The sequence below is a fragment of the Tursiops truncatus genome, chromosome 20 (assembly GCF_011762595.2).
Source record: "Tursiops truncatus isolate mTurTru1 chromosome 20, mTurTru1.mat.Y, whole genome shotgun sequence".
Lineage (NCBI taxonomy): Eukaryota > Metazoa > Chordata > Mammalia > Artiodactyla > Delphinidae > Tursiops > Tursiops truncatus.
The window spans coordinates 57,391,404-57,404,947 of record NC_047053.1 but is presented as its reverse complement, the minus strand read 5'-3'; the positions used below and the strand labels follow the sequence as shown (position 1 = coordinate 57,404,947).

General features: G+C 38.6%; 1 protein-coding gene across 28 annotated transcripts in view; it reads left to right on the top strand.

Moving 5' to 3' along the window:
* The window catches only part of CEP112 (centrosomal protein 112), a 416,875-nt gene that overhangs the window by 111,060 nt on the left and 292,271 nt on the right, over positions 1–13,544 (top strand). The window lies entirely within an intron of this gene.

Genomic DNA, 13,544 nt, shown 5'->3' with positions numbered 1-13,544 from the left:
CCAAATTAAGTAACTAAAACTCAAACATTATAATATTTTTATCATAACCGTGTTGTGGTTTAGCTCGAGTCGGTTTTCTATCATCAGTCTCTATTTTCAGAATTTTATTACTAGCCAGTAAAGGAAAAATATCAGTTCAGCTGTCTTGAAACGATAGGAAGGTAAGAAAGACAACTTAGTGGTTTCAGATGCTTTCTTCCTCTCACATGAAAACAGATTTAAAAACAATAGCAACAATAAGATTTAGATCTAGGACATTTAGAAGTTCCTCTGTAGCTTTTTTGGGAGGAATTTGGGTAATGAAATGTTTCAGTTGTTATATTTAAAAATGGACTACTATACAGGCATTGTTTAGCAAAGCTTTTGTCTTATGGTACGTAAACATACACATTAAAATGTTATATTTTATTTGTCTTTTCCATTCATTTACTAAGTCGATTAGGCCCTACTTATCACTAGGTATTATCCTGCAGTTTTTAGCTGGAGAACATTGATTTATTCAGTAACGGTTGCGTTCTCACCATGTTTCAGGCAATGCCTAATTCCTTCCTGGAGGGACCTGTATTATAGTCCAGTTGGGAAGATATTCATGCACTTTGGCAGTTACAGTCCGGAGTGATGAGAACTTTCACAGCATAGAGGTCAATAGGGTACCTGCCCCAAGAAAGTGATTTAGGAAGGGAAGCTTACTTGGGCACAGTATATCTAGCTAACTCCCAGTGAATCAGCACATTCCATTTTTTATGCTTTTCCAAACCTCCAAAGAGGAAAATTTAGAGAAAGGCCAAAAAGAATATCCAGGATCAAAGAAACCTAGTATCAAATTCTTCCTGGGAAGATTGCATAACCGGACGTTCCCTCTCCTTCACTCTGCTTGTTAGTAAAATGTCCTGAATGGGTTGCTGAATAGGACATCTTAAAATAATCTATGTGCTGTGACATCACAGGGTATCAGTTTCTTACCTATACCAGGATTGGTGCTTATTTGTTCACGTCACCACATATGAAGTAGGTGAGATTAGAGGAGAACTGCAATGTCCATTAAACATTAAGCCAGATAACTGTATCTTATACCCCAACTTGAATAGTGACACAACTAGGGCATTCTTGCTTTATGCATGGGATGCCCTCCCTTTATCCCTCATTAATTCATTTTTTTTCCTCCTTAAAATGTTGATTCACAACTTTCTTCGTATATTCAACTTACCACACTTTGGTTTCTTTTTTGTTCTACCTTGTCTGGTTTTTTTTTGTAATTTCTTTATACTTTTTCCATTAGCTTGTTGATGTGTATTTTATATCCATAAAGGAAGAGGTAATTCCTTCAAATAACAGGAAATCAACAAATATTTGTCTAGTACCTACAATGTCTATATACTGTATTATCATACGAAAGGAAATCGAAGGTTTAGAAACTGTAGCTCGAGACATAATCCTGTTCTTAACAATTTTATAGTCCAGGGTAGGCATTTGAAGTCCCTGGAGTGTTAGGTATCAAGTTGTTGACATAAGTGCAATTGGAATAATAAGAAAGACTGTTTGCAGTTGGAGAATTGGGAGTCGATGTGTAAGACAGCATGGTCTTTTAATGTTCACCAGTGGACGGTGAAAACACCCTGAAGCCTCTGTAGTTGCTGTATGCAACATAATCTATTCAAGGCTTTAGAGGTCTTTACCAAAATACCAAATTTTACTTGGAGTTAAAAAAAGCTAGTTTAGATTGTTAATAACATTCCCCTGTGGATCTGTTTCTTCCATTCCTTGTGTAGATGATGTCTTCATTTACACTAAATGTTGGTATGGCCTTAACAATATAGCACCTGGTATAGCAGGAGCAATCTGGTCTGAAAATAGTAGCGTAAGTTATTGTGTGGTCTGAACTTCAAAGTAAACAGTACAACCTGGCTGTCTTCCCAGAGGAAAATATTCTGGGGCAACTGCTACTGCTTTTCAATCTAAGAATAGTGTTAGACCCGGTTGGTCCAGAGACAATTCCATTTTTCTAAAAGACAGGCATATGATATGGAAATTTGCCATGATTATTAGCATTTTTTTTGTAATAAAAATATGCACAAAGGTGAAACAAATCTCACTTTTAGAATGTGGTGGTATTCATTCATTTATTCATTCATTCTTTCACTCAGTAGGGTTGTTGAACGTATAGTGGAGGATGTCAGAGAGCTGGAATTAACATGTGAATTAATGTACATATGAATACATGAAAGTGGGTCCAACGCAATCTTTGGTTTAGAGCTCAAGTTGATGCTTCAGACCCTGTTGGTATTTAAGAGGGGCACTGATTTGAAGTTAGCACTCACTGTAAATGTAACTCCTAAAGCTAATTTGCCTACTTGTTACTGTTTTTCAGAAAAATAAGAACAGTTTAATTAATATTACTGTCCTACTACTTACAATTTTTATTCTACACATATCCTAAACAGTTTTTTGCTTCCTATTTCATTTTTGTTGCAGAAAATATTTTAATAACCTCCAGTAACTGAAAATTATCTGAAACTATAACTGTAAATGGTATGAATTTTTTTTTTTTTTTTTTGCGGTACGCGGGCCCCTCACTGCTGTGGCCTCTCCCGTTGCGGAGCCCAGGCTCCGGACGCGCAGGCTCAGCGGCCATGGCTCACGGGCCCAGCCGGTCCGCGCCATGTGGGATCTTCCCGGACCGGGGCACGAACCCGCGTCCCCTGCATCGGCAGGCGGACTCTCAGCCACTGCGCCGACAGGGAAGCCCAATGGTATGAATTTTGTGTGTTCATTTTTCAAAGCTAGGTAATTAAAGTAAATGGGAAACGTAGTACCGAATGGAAAATTACCATAGGTAATAAAATAACTTGGTGTAACTCTCTGAAGGACTAACACTGAAAAAGTATGTTATTTTTTTGGAGGAGTTAAAACCTATGAACAACAGATGTAGATAGTATAGATTTGGTTTATCCCTTTTTTGATATTTATATGTTTACCAAATTTGATTTCTAAGTTTTTGGTGCTATAAAACTAATAAAGCATTGTTCTGAGATATTGTATAAATTGACTATTTTAAAGCATTCACTGAGACATTCCAAAGTCATCTTTTTGTAAAATATTTATTTATTTTTATTTTATTTATTTTTGGCTGCATTGGGTCTTTGTTGCTGCGCGCAGGCTTTCTCTAGCTGTGGCGAGCGGGGGCTACTCTTCGTTGTGGTACGCGGGCTTCTCATTGCTGTGGCTTCTCTTGTTGTGGAGCATGGGCTCTAGGCACGTGGACTTCAGTAGTTGTGGCACGTGGGCTTCAGTAATTGTGGCTCACTGTCTTCAGTAGTTGTGGCTCGTGGGCTCTAGAGCTCAGGCTCAGTAGTTGTGGCACATGGGCTTAGTTGCTCTGCGGCATGTGGGATATTCCCGGATCAGAGCTCAAACCCATGTCCCCTGCATTGGCAGGTGCATCCTTAAGCACTGCACCACCAGGGAAGCGTCATCTTTTTGACTGATACCTTTTTCAAACCCCTCTCTGGCAGTAAAATACAAAACTGTCTTGAAACATTTATTCCGATCCATTTTAACTTTTTTGTATTGTCAATTGTAAACATCATAAATATTTCTACTCTGACACTAATATATATAAGCTTTCTGTTTTTCAGTTAGTACTGAAAGTGAGTAGTGGTAATTTCACTAGAACATGTTACAAAATCAGTCTTTAGATGATATGATTATGAATGACCCTACAGGAGGCAAGCCCTTGTTTAACTAAAACATATTCTTTCTGTTGTAGTTGCTAACATATACATGTACATGTATACATGACTGTGTCTGAATGTATCCACCACAAATAAAACTTTTACTGGGTTTAAAAAAATACAGAGAGATGAGGCAAATTTAAATCTGGGCTGTAACCTCAGGCCAGACGCTTTCATGTTACTAAAACAAACAAACATGCATTTTTGGTAATAGGAGGTGTCTCATGAAAACTGGGTATTTCATGAGTCCCCTTTTAAATCATTATCTTGAATTTTTGTCACAATTACTTTATAACCCTGAAACATATGTTTAGCTGACTTTTTGCCAATTTATATAATACACAAAATGTAGATATATGAGATATTTGATTATATAAATATTTAGAAATGTCTGTTAAGTTGGCTCTCATTTAGACTTTGCTGTCAATAAATATAAGGAAAAGTGAAACAGTGGCTTCTTGTACCCTTACAGTTTTTAAAAATAACTTTTTAAAGCTAGGTAATAGAGTTCCATGGTTTGAAATATGAAAGATAGGAAAAATGAGCATACAGGGAAAAGTCCCCTTCCGTAGGAGCCCTCTCGCTGTACATTTTTCCTCTTGGGAAGGAGCAGTGTTACCAATTCCCTGTGTATCCTTTCATATGGAAGCATTGATACTCTTTCCCCACTATCTCTTCCCCTTATGTGCTACCTATATCCTGATATTTTTCACTTAACGTATCTTGGAGGTTATTTCATGTAAGGACAGAAAGAGCTTCCCCATTCTGTTTTATGTATTTGATGTACTTTATTTCACTAATTCTTTATTGATGAACACATGATGAAAATGTTTCCATTTTTCTCCTAGTACATACATGGTTTGATTTTAACATTTAAATCTGTGACCCATTTGGAATGTATCCAGTGTAGGTTGTGAGAGATGGATCCTGTTGCTTTTGCTTTTTGTTAAGTGGTTACCCAGTCATTTCAACATCATTAATTTAATGACCTAGCCTTTCCCTCTTCAGAGTTCTGCTACAGAACCTTTATCATTGGACTTGGGTCTAGACTTTTGGTTCTGTTTGAGAGATCTGAAAATGCTTGTGCCAGTCCCATACTCTGTTGATTTCCACTGTTTAAAGGTAATGTTTAGTGTCTAGTCAGACTGCTTATCCTGTCACCTGTGCTTTTTCAGAATCTTCCTTTTTTTCTTGTTTATATTTTTCCATTGGAGATTTATAATTAGCTTGTCTAGTTAAAAAAGAAAAACCATTAGTCTTTTTGTTAATGTTGCTGAACAGATACAGTTCAACAAAGGAAGAACTGACATCTTTTAATGTTGAATCTTTCCACACACAACATGATACGCCTCCCTTTGTTCAGGTCTGCCTCCGTGTCACTCTACAGCCAGATCCTGCTTTTGAAACAGACAGTTTGCAAGGAATTTGTGTTACTTAACTATCACAAGTTGGTTCTTTTATATTAAGTGTGTATTTTGACTGTCTGTTAGGGTGTGTGTTATGCAGCTTAAAATACGTAGGGAGTTGTATATTCTGGGTTGGACGCTTCATACAGTTTGGGATGTGGATTTTAAACTCTCTGTACTTTTGGTCATACTGTTTATTTTTGAATGAAGAATGTAAAACTCTTGCAGATATCACTTGTTTTGTTGATACTTCTGTAGCCATTTAATACCTTAATATGTCATTTTAATCAAACTCATTTATTAATTCCTCCCAACATCTATTTTGTTCTAGGAACTTTGTTGGTACTGAGTATAAAGTGCCTGAGAAAGCAGGCAAGGCCTCTGCTGTGGCCACAGTACGCGGCTGCACAGCTTTCGTGTTGACTGCCCCACCGTGTCAGTGTATCAGTGCAGGACACTGGGTGTTGGTCCCCACAGAGCGCAGGGCACTTCCACAGAGACCCTAGGTGGCGGTCGGTGTGTTTTCCCTGCTTCACTTGGTAACATGAGATATTCTTGATTTTATTTTATTTACTTTAGTGTAAAATAAGTATTTTGCCTCCTATTGAACAACGCATTGTTGGGATTGCTGCATTGTTTGTAAAAGTAGACATTTTGGGGCTTCCCTGGTGGCGCAGTGGTTGAGAGCCCGCCTGCCGATGCAGGGGACATGGGTTCGTGCCCCGGTCTGGGAAGATCCCACGTGCCGCGGAGTAGCTGGGCCCGTGAGCCATGGCCGTTGAGCCTGCGCGTCCGGAGCCTATGCTCTGCAACGGGAGAGGCCATGGCAGTGAGAGGCCCGCGTACCGCAAAAAAAACCAGACAAAAAATAGACATTTTGTAATGTGGAAAAAAAAAAATGAAGTGTTCCAGTCACTGTTTCAGGAGTTACGATAGTAATTTATAGGAAGTCCAGAAGCAGTCTGCTTAACCTTCTGTGTCCATAACATCCTTTTTAAAGCTCAGTCGCCTAAGGGCCTCCTCATCATCTTACTGCTCACATGGCTCTCCCTCAGCTGGTTACCATCGACTCAGATGTTCAAAGTGCACCATGTTCCTCCTCTGAGTAATTTTTTTCTCTATTCCTGTATGCAGAATGAAAATCAGTGTTTTTTCTTCCAGAGGCTGACCTAATAGAATGTCTTCAAAGCTACTCAACTTTTCCTTTTGGAGAAAAAAAATCTTAGGGATTTAAATACAAAGTCTTATTTTCATCATGGAATTTCTATCCAGAATTTTTTAGAATGCTACTGATTTTTTATAGTTCTGATTCCAAATAGCACTGTGAGTTTTAAATGCTTCCAGGATCATATCATTAAAATAATGGGTGAATACAGGAAAAGTAAATAACAGTAATGTTTTTTTTCATTTTTATTAAACTTTTTATTTTGAAATAATTTTAGGTTAACATGCAATTGTAAGAGATAATACAAAGAGATCTCGTGTACACTGTATCCAGTTTCCCCATTGGTAACAGCTTGCAAATCTGCAGTACACTATCATGACTAGGAAAGTGACATTGACATAATTAACCCATCTTGTTCAGATTTCCTTGGTTTTACATGTACTCATCTATGTGCTTGCACGTGTGTGCATGTGTGTGTGTGTGCTTGGTTCTATGCAATTTTATCAGAGTTGTTTACTGGTATATCCAACATCACAGTTCTGTCACAACGAAGATCCCTTGTATTGCCCTTTTATAAACATAACCATATCCTTCCTACCCTCTCCCCATCTTGACCTTCCTGTCTTGAGATTCACTGACTAATTGTAATTTGTTCTCAATCTCTATTTTCTTCAATTAAAAAAAAATGTTATGCAAAAGAATCATATATAGGGACTCACACAGTATGTAACCCCTTGGGATTGACTTTTATCATTGAGCAAGTTCTCCTGAGATTCATGGAAGTCATTGTGTGTATCAGTTGTTTACATCTTTTTATTGCCTAATAAGCAATTGTATGGATACAGCATTTTTTTGTTTGTATGTTTTGTTTCTGTTTGTTTAGTTTTTACCAGTAAACCACTGAAGAATATTGGATGTTTTTATTTTCTATTATGAATAAAGCTGCTATGAAGACTGTGTACACGTGAACATGTGTTTTCATTCCTCTGGGATAAATGCCCAGGAGCGGAATTGCTGAATTGTATAGAAACTGCATGTTTAGTTTTATAAGAAACTGCCAAACTGTGTTTTGGCTGCTGTGCCGTTGTATTTTCCCATTGGTGATGTATGAGTGACCCTGTTGCTCTGCATCCTTACCAGCTTTAATGTTGTCACTATTTTTTTTTTTAACATCTTTATTGGAGTATAATTGCTTTACAGTGGTGTGTTAGTTTCTGCTGTATAACAAAATGAATCAGCTATATGTATGTATATATATCCCCATATCCCCTCCCTCTTGCATCTCCCTCCCACCCTCCCTATCCCACCCCTCTAGGTGGTCACAAAGCACAGGGCTGATCTCCCTGTGCTATGCGGCTGCTTCCCACTAGCTATCTGTTTTACATTTGGTAGTGTATATATGTCCATGCCACTCTCTCACTTCGTCCCAGCTTACCCTTCCCCCTCCCCATGTCCTCAAGTCCATTCTCTACGTCAATAACAGTAATTTTTATTAGAGTTTATTTCAGCAAGTAAATAGTTCCTGTACTTATAATACATAGTTACAGTGAACTTATTACAAGAAACAACATAAAATATCTGTCTTTATTTCTAAAACAGACTGAAATGGTTTACAGTATAAGCAAATGTTAACATATAATTGAAATTAAAATCTATCGTAAGCATGTAAAGAAGGGTGGATATTGTTGTACCAGAAATAAAATTATTTCTAATTTAAATACTAGATTTAGTATTTAAATTCTAAATTTCCCTTGACCTGAACTCTTTCAGGTGGTTTTGGGAGACATTTGAGTTTAGTGTACGTTAAGAGAATGGACTCTGGATCCACTTATCACGGGTCCAAATTCCAGCTCACATCACTAGCTGTGTGACTTTGGGCATGGTGCTCAATCTGTGTGATTAGTACTTACAACTGTAACATGAGGGTAATAATAATATCTTCCTCCTAAGATTGTTAGGAGACTTAGAATGTTTAATACAAAGCACTTCAAACAGTGTTTGTTGTATATGTGTATTAGCACTTATTATTTTATTTCTCTTTATCTTATAAAGGATACAAACAAGTTCGTCAGAAGAAGTAATCTTTTCCTGGCACAGTGTTTTTCTTTAACAGCTTTATTGAGATTTAATTATCACCCCATAGAATTTACTCATTTAAGCATGCAGCTCACTGATTTTTAGTAAATTTAGAGTTGTGCAATGATCACCATAGTTCAATTTTAGAACATTTCCATCATCCCAAAAAGATCCCTCATGGCACCAAATTTTAGAAGGAGATTATCATGATTGATTTTTTTCTGACCAAAAGGAATAAGTAATAAGGGACAGGATCTTCAATAGTTATTTTGCAGAAAATGCTAAATGGCCACTTCTCATTCTGACCCTCAATGAAAGCTGAAATCATAATATTAAGATGTGTTTTGGCATTTTGTGGAGACCTGAGCTAATGTAGCCCTGATACGTTGCTTCCAAATTGACTGTCTGATGTTTTAACTTTGATACGAGGTTGAATTTGAAAACAGATTCTGTGTGTGCGTGCACACGCACGTGTGTGTGTAAATGTGCTGAAAGGGGCCTGGAAATACATATATGCCAAAGTGTTGGGGTGATAGCCATGTTTTCCTCTTTATATTTCTGTATAGTTTGAATCTTCTCCAATAAGAATATTGTATGTTACTTTGGTATCTTAAAACAATAGTAAAGACAAAAGAAACCAGTAAAGATTTTCGAAGGAAGAATGACAAACATTGATGATGGTTATCTTTAGTTGGTGAGCATATGGGATTTAAAAAAATTCCTCTACATTTTACATATTCTACAGTAACTGAGCCCAGCAACCCCTCAGAGTCTTGAGAAGTTTCAGCTTGTCTCAAATCACTGAGCACCGGGTGGGGCAGCCTGTGTACTCAGACAGTTTCTGGAAATACCTGAACTCTAATTATTTTGGGGTTTTGACCAGAAAAACCTTTTATGTATTTCTTATAATAAATGGATAGGTGATAAGGTTGATATTCCACTTTTTTTAACAGGTGAGAATTTTTCTCACCTAGAATGGAAGGACACCCTGGCACAGCATTTTAGGGGAGGGTATTAGGAGGTCAATAGAATACAGACTACAAAATACAGCTTTCTAGTAAGTGTAAAATTAGGATACTTTAAATGAAAATACAAGGTATTTTCCATGAAAGGTAGGTTATATTACATTTTAAATGTGCTTTATGTTTTCTGACTGTGGAAATTCACAGGAAATTCACAGATTCGTTTTCCACATGTATCAGTCTGTTTTTGTAAACTTGAATCTGAGTTTAGCACATATATGTTGATTCCTACTGTCAGAACAGGTTACTGTGCACTGGTTACCAATCCCAAGAGAGTAAAGCACTGTGCACTGGTTACTGATTCCTGGGGAGGACTCCAACTATTGAAACCGCACAGGACCCTGTGAGGCTCCTGGGCACAGAAGCCTTTCTGTCCCCTGTTTGTTGCTTGTAGGGAATAGACTCCAGCCTCCATGACCTTCCCTAGCCCCAAAGGGCAGATTCGAAGAGTTGCTTATCAGGGAAGGGAGGGGATGCAGAGACAAGGGAGAAGCAGTCAAGAAACAATGGTGCAGCCTTGGGGCAGGTCCTGGTTCCCCCTCAAGGGATGCACACAACAGTATCTTTAACCTCTTCTGCATAACTAAAACCCCAACCAAATGGAAGATGTTCCAGAGAAAAGGTCACAGTTTGATAACCTTGAAGCTCATCAGGAGACCACCTGAGACCAGATTAAAGGAGCGAAGGCCCTGCACACACCCTGATCCTTATCAGAAACCCCGCCCTTGAACCATTGCTATAAAACTCCTCACCAATCCCCCTGGGTTGGGACACACAGTACTTCAGGGCACGAGCCCGCTGTGTCCCCCCTTTGCCTGGCAAAGGAATAAAGCTACTTTCTACTTCACCCAAAACTCTATCTCTGAGATTCGATTTGACACCGGTGCACAGAGGCCAAGTTTTCGGCATGACTATCTGGAGGAAAGCAAAGATCATCACGATGCCAGGCACCAGGAATAGAAGCGCAGATGTTTCTGCCAACAGCATCTTAGTACTGGAGTCACCAGGAATACACTGCAGTCCAGCACTGAATGGAAAAAGCTTCACTTACACAGAAAGAGGCAGAGAAGATCAGCTTCCGTGGTGGGTGTCCGTCCCCGGGGCACTGGGTCTCTCCTGTCCGCTAACACAAGACACAGGGCAGTTTTCCTGCCCCTCCTGTGCTCCCTAGAGAGACTCCGTCCCCTCCCTGTGAGGACAGAAAACAGTGGGGTTGGACAGGTGCCCTGTGGTGTACACACTTCAAGCCCAGACAAAAGAGCTTTCTTTGAGCTGAAGGGAAGGATATTCCTGCACGAGGCGATCAGCCCAGCACAGACTTTGTGGGCTCTTTATCTCAGACAGGGAGCCTTCCGGCCTGAGGCCCATCCTTACGTGGCTGAGTGGCTTTGGAGGACTGCATGCAGGAGACTGCCTTGCCTGACCCCGAGGTAGCCTAGGATTTCAAGGTGCCTGAGCTGTTCTTTAGGGAGATTATCCTGGCAGGAGTGAGGATGTCATCAGCTTGAGTAACAAGCAACAGGAAGCAGGAAAATAAGGAAGGTGAGGCTACAGTAATAGTCCCTGTAAGAGACAGTGGACCCTGTGAAGGTGGCAAGTCAGTGATGAAGAGAGTAATTGCAGCCTCCAGGAAAACAGCCTCTCTGGAAGCACTGTCTCATCTCAGCACCTTTATTTCATTCAGAGTCAGAATCAACTTTCACAAGTAATTTCCAAGGTATATACTGATGGAAGAGCTACACACACTGTTTTATATTTTTATTCCATGTGGAAGTAACTTAAGATTGTTGACTAAAAGGAAACATGAAATATTAATACTGAATTTTTAAATACTGTTTCATGATTTCAGATGATTCCAATTTAAAGATGTCTTACTTATTATTAAATATAATTAAATAACGCTGCAGTGAACATGGGAATGCAGATACGTTTTTGAGTTAGGGTTTTTGTTTCATTTGCACATATTTCTAGAAGTAGAATTGCTGGATCATATGATTCTATTTTGAAATTTTTTTCAGGATCCTTCATACCGTTTTCCCATAATTCAGCTGTTATTTCTTTAAATATGCTTTCTACTCCCTTCTCCTAATTTTCTCCTTCTGAAACTCCAATAATTCACAAATGGGTTCTTTTTTTTTTTAAACATCTTTATTGGAGTATAATTCCTTTACAATCGTTTGTTAGTTTCTGCTTTATAACAAAGTGAATCAGCTATACATATATCCCCATATCTCCTCCCTCTTGTGTCTCCTCCCTCCCACCTTCCCTATCCCACCCGTCTAGGTGGTCACAAAGCACCAAGCTGATCTCCCTGTGCTATGCGGCTGCTTCCCACTAGCTATCTATTTTACATTTAGTGGTATATATAAGTCCATGCCAACTTGAGTGATTTTTGATAGTTTGTGCTTTGGGGGTAATTTGTTTCATCCAAAATGTAGAATTTATGGGCAAATATTGTTGATAATATTTGCTTATTATCCTTTTAATGTCTTTAGGGATTATAGTGATGTCTCTTCTTTCATTACTAATATTTGTAGTTTGTATCTTTTTTGCTCTCTGACAGTCTGGCCAGAGGTTTGTCAACTTTATTGATATTTTCAGAGAATCAGCTTTTGGTTTCATTGATCATTCTCTGTTAATTTTCTGTTTTCAACGTCATTGATTTCTTCTTGTTGTTTTCTTCACGCACATGCACACACTGTATTTTCTTTTTACAAGAGATAAATAAACTGACACCAAGCGTTGTAAATGGATGACCACAACAAAAGCAGCAACGATTGCAATTACCAAACACAAAACACACTCACAGCATGTCATAATGTTGACATTCAGTCCAGTAATCCTCCAATGTAACAGCTCCTTTACTTTGCAGTGAAATTTCATTTGTATACTTTTTGCCTCTGAGTCCTTGTGGGATTTTTTTTTTTATTCAAACAAAGTCACAAAAATTATAATCATCCTCATCAGTTCACTCAGTCCCATGTAATTATTTTTTCATCTTGATCTTTTGTTAGCACTTTTATGAGTTCATCAGTTTTCCATTAGAGTTCTGAAAATGCTTATTCATTCAGTTCAGCAGTATAGTCAGTTACCAGAAACCTGTACTTGTCAGAGTCTTTTCCATGAATTCCTTGAAGATGAAACCCTTTTATTTATTTAGTTTGTGGTACGCGGGCCTCTCACTGTTGTGGCCCCTCCCATTGCGGAGCACAGGCCCTGGACACACAGGCTCAGCGGCCATGGCTCACGGGCTCAGCCGCTCCATGGCATGTGGGATCCTCCCGGACCGGGACACGAACCCGCATCCCCTGCATCGGCAGGCGGACTCTCAACCACTGCGCCACCAGGGAAGCCCTGAAACCCTTTTATAGGAACATATTTGCAAAGCATCAGAGTACACCCAGAACTGTCTGTAAATGACAAAAGACTTAAAAATGACCACGGTTAAAGATTTGATGAAAGTTCATAATAATGCAATTGACAAGGAAATTTAGTTATTTCTGAGATATACATTTTAAAGTAATAACTAGAATTATGACTTACAACATTATACCAGAACATACAAGATTTTTAGAAATTTCATGTAATGTCTGAAACATTTATATTAACATATTTCCATACAATTAACCCAAAGAAAGTTTAGTGTTAGTTGGGTTTTTTTGTTGTTGTTGTTTGCTTGTTTATACTGCAGGTTCTTATTAGTCATCCGTTTTATACACATCAGTGTATACATGTCAATCCCAATTGCCCAATTCATCACACCACCACCACCACCACCCCGCGGTTTTCCCCCCTTGTTGTCCATACACAAATGAGTTCTTCTGATGGTATTTCATAGCCCGTGTAGGCTTTCCTCACTCTTTTTCCTTTGTTCATCTCTCCTCTGACTGGGTAGTTTCAAAGTTCCTGTCTTCTATCCCACAGATTCTTCTGCTTGATTCATTCTGCTGTTGATGCTCTGTATTGTATTTTTTATTTCATTCACTGTATCCTTAAACTCCAGAATCTTTTTTTTTTTAACATCTTTATTGGAGTATAATTGCTTTACAATGGTCTGTTAGTTTCTGCTTTATAACAAAGTGAATCAGTTATACATATACATATGTTCCCATATCCCTTCCCTCTTGCGTCTCCCTCACTCCCA